The sequence below is a fragment of the Lotus japonicus genome, chromosome 1, assembly GCF_012489685.1.
Source record: "Lotus japonicus ecotype B-129 chromosome 1, LjGifu_v1.2".
NCBI lineage: Eukaryota > Viridiplantae > Streptophyta > Magnoliopsida > Fabales > Fabaceae > Lotus > Lotus japonicus.
This window is the reverse complement of record NC_080041.1, coordinates 62,264,932-62,268,482: the sequence shown is the minus strand read 5'-3', so window position 1 is coordinate 62,268,482 and position 3,551 is coordinate 62,264,932. Positions and strand designations below refer to the sequence as shown.

The 3,551-nt window shown below is 40.2% G+C and overlaps 1 long non-coding RNA gene across 1 annotated transcript; it reads left to right on the top strand.

Moving 5' to 3' along the window:
* The first annotated feature begins 872 nt into the window (after positions 1-872).
* On the top strand, positions 873-3,207 carry LOC130731959 (uncharacterized). Its single transcript, XR_009016899.1, has 2 exons — positions 873-1,215; positions 2,843-3,207. It is a non-coding gene; the product is annotated as an uncharacterized LOC130731959 (long non-coding RNA).
* The last annotated feature ends 344 nt before the right edge of the window (positions 3,208-3,551 follow it).

Below are 3,551 nucleotides of genomic sequence, written 5' to 3'. Positions count from 1 at the left end.
TGTGGTATCAGAGCACGGTCGAGTCTTTCGGGAGTTGTTGGGGAATAGGTCTTCTGTGCTAGGTTGTGTGACTCTGCAAAGAGTGAAGATTGATTGTCTGCAAGCGATTTTTCGCTTAAAAATTGATTGAAGTTATTGCTTAATCATATTGTATAGTTATACTAGATGCTATCTTATGATGAGTACTAACTGTTTGTTTAACTTAATAGAACATGGTGAATACTAATCAGCTAGCTGAGATGATGGCCACTATGGCCCAAGCGGTAACAGCGCAGGCCCAAGCGGTAACAGCGCAGGCAAATAATAATGCGATGAGGCGTGCTGCTGAGGAGGCACGTGATCAGCATCAGCGCCAGAGGGAAGTAACTCTGGACCAAAACAAAGGCCTCAATGATTTCAGGAGGCAAAACCCACCAAAGTTCTCTGGTGGTACTGACCCAGACGCAGCGGATCTTTGGATCCAGGAAATCGAGAAGATTTTCGGCGTTCTGCAGACTGTAGAGGGTGCCAAGGTGGGCATGGCGACTTATCTTCTGCTGGGAGATGCTGAATACTGGTGGAAGGGCACCAGGGGAATCATGGAAGCCAACCATGAAGAGATCAACTGGAACTCGTTCCGGACCGCGTTCTTGGAGAAGTATTTTCCGACAAGTGCCCGGGATGAGAGGGAGACGCAGTTTTTGACACTCCGTCAGGGAGGTATGTCTGTACCGGAATTTGCTTCGAAGCTGGAGTCTTTGGCAAAGCATTTCCAATTCTTTAATGATCATGTTGACGAGCGCTACATGTGCAAGCTGTAACACCCCGTTTTTAATTAAAATAATGTTGGTATTTTATTTTAATTAAGATTATATTGTATGGTGGTTTAATAGGTGATATATTAATACTTTAATGAAATAAAATAATTTTTTTGTGATGCTGAGTGTGTTTTATGAAATGGAAGAGAGCTAGGGGGTGAAAGTTAGGATTAAAAATAGAGACAAGGACTAGGAGAGATTTTAGGATTTTTAGTTTAGCCCTTGAGGAATTAGGTTTAGATGGTTTAATAAGGATGGGGAAGCAGCTAAAGAAAAAAAAAATAAGAAAGAAGAGGACGCGTGAAAGAAGGAGAAAAAAAAGAAGAAGAAGGCTGTGCGTGAAGTAGCAGGAAGAGAGGGAGAGCGGATCGGCTTCGGAGAATTCGATCGGGAACGGGGAGCTGCACTCAATCCAAAGGTAAGGGTGGGATTTTGAGTTTCTAATGGAATTATGGTGAATGATATTAGGGATTTGGGAGATGTAGAATTGTTTCTGTTAATGATGTTCTGGAAATCTGATTTGAAATCCATTGATTTTGGGATTTTCTTTTGTGTGATTGAACGGGGTGAGGGCAGAACCATAGTATGCTAGGAGTTTTGGGTTGAGGTTCCCTTTTGATTTTCTTTATGATCACGCACATAAGGACTGTTAGGTAGCATGCTTGTTAGGTTTTGTGTCTTGTTTGATGAGAAACAACTTTAATCACTTATTTTGGAACATAAAACGGACTGGTCATTTTCCTGGTATGAACCGTGACTTTCGAAGCCTTTTAGAGCCTGTTTAGAGTGCTCGAATAATGTTGCGTTGAACTGAGAAAGTGTAGACCTTTGAAAGAGCTTTCTGGAATGATATGGTACATAATTTTTGGTTGAGAGACGAGGTCTGTAAGTTCAGTTTAGTAAACCATGTTTTTCTGCGCTCTGTATCTGCTATCTCTGCCAGTGAACTTCAACGTGATTTTTCACCTTGTTAATGTGCCCAGAAAATTCTTTGATGAACTAGAAAGAGGTAGAGTTTTCTGTTAGCTTTTCAAATTGAGGTCATTTGTAATTTTTGAACAAGTAACGAATCCTGTAGGTTATCTCTACTGAAATATGTTTCTGCTGTGAGCGTAATTCCTGAACTGCTATATGATTTATGCACGGATTTGATGATGCTGTGCTGCTGTCCAAAATTTCCTGGGCTGGACAGTACACTTCGAGACCTGTTTTCGCCCAGTTAGAGTGCTCAAATGAAGATGTGATCAACTAAGAAATTGTAGGACTTTAAGTTAGCTTTCTAGGCATATAAAATACATGATTTTTGGTTCAGTAACGAATTCAGGAGACCGCTTTTAGTGGCTGGTGTTCCTGCTGTTTTTCCAGATTACGGAAATTCTGATTGTTTTGGAAATATAATTAGATTTAGCTTACATGTTGTATGAAAGTTAGTGTCTTTATGTTCCATGTATTAGCTATGAGGATGATGCATGTGGCTGAACACCTTTAGCATGAAATCCATAATTTATTTACCATATGTGATAGCTTCTTCCATGATTGCATGCTTAAGTGAGTTGTTTCATTGATTTGGTGCCAAAATTGCCTAAGATGTCAGGGTAATTGTATAGTTGATAAAAATGCATGTGTGCTGAATTGTGTTGTTTTAAGCGATGTTAGTGATGTAGTGATATAGGCTCAATGCCTCATGTTGAAGTGATGATTATGAGATGTATACGTCGTTTTGAGTCGCATAGCATCTGCATACTCTGTGATGGCCTGTATTGGCGATTTGTGATGAAGGCTTATGCCTTGTGCCTCCAATAATTGGCAATTCGTGATGAGGGCTGAAGCCCTGTTGGTACCACATACATATGCATAGTCATTGTTGTGTTCGAATTGTATCCGAGTCGATGACGTTATTTGTGACTGTTTTAGTAACTGAGCTATATGAATATAAAAAGAAGTGGTGTGGCATTAATCTAGCATATTTATTGCCATTCTTATATTTATGATACTCGATATCTCACCCCTTCTGTTTGAATGTTACCCTTGTTGGTAACGTGCAGGTAATTAGGAGGAGTAGTCTATAGCCTTTATTTCGAGTTGGAGTCCTTGCTCTGATACGTAGCACTCGGGGGGGAAATGGACGCTTGTTTTCCTTCTGTTATAATTTGAATTAAGTTGTTATTTGAGAAGTTGTTTCTGTTTTAAGTTGTGGGCAAGATACTATGTTTTCTTTAAGTTTTAAAGACACTGGATTCGCTGCATAACTATTTGTCAAAGTGAACTAGTTCAAAGACTAATTAACTGTCACAAGAGCATTTAAGTTTATTTATGAGTTCATCTCAAAGTTTATGTGCTATGTATCTGTTACAGGAGCATTATGATAATGTTTTAAGTGATTATGTAATGCCCCATGAGTGTTAGAATTTTTATCACTCTGATATTTGCAATACATATACCGTTTAGAATTGGGGTGTTACACAAGCGCTTCGTGAATGGACTGAGACCAGATATTGAGGACTCAGTGAGGCCGCTGGGAATCATGCGATTCCAATCGCTGGTGGAGAAAGCCACGGAAGTGGAGCTGATGAAGAATAGGAGGTTGAACCGTGTTGGAACTGGAGGACCGATGAGATCAGGTTCTCAAAATTTTCGAGACAAAGGAAAATTTCAGAGCGGGAGGCCATATCAGCGTCCTGCTGGAGAAGGGTTTACTTCAGGATCTTACAGACCCATGACGGGTACTGCTGGTGGTTCTGGAGATCGGACTTT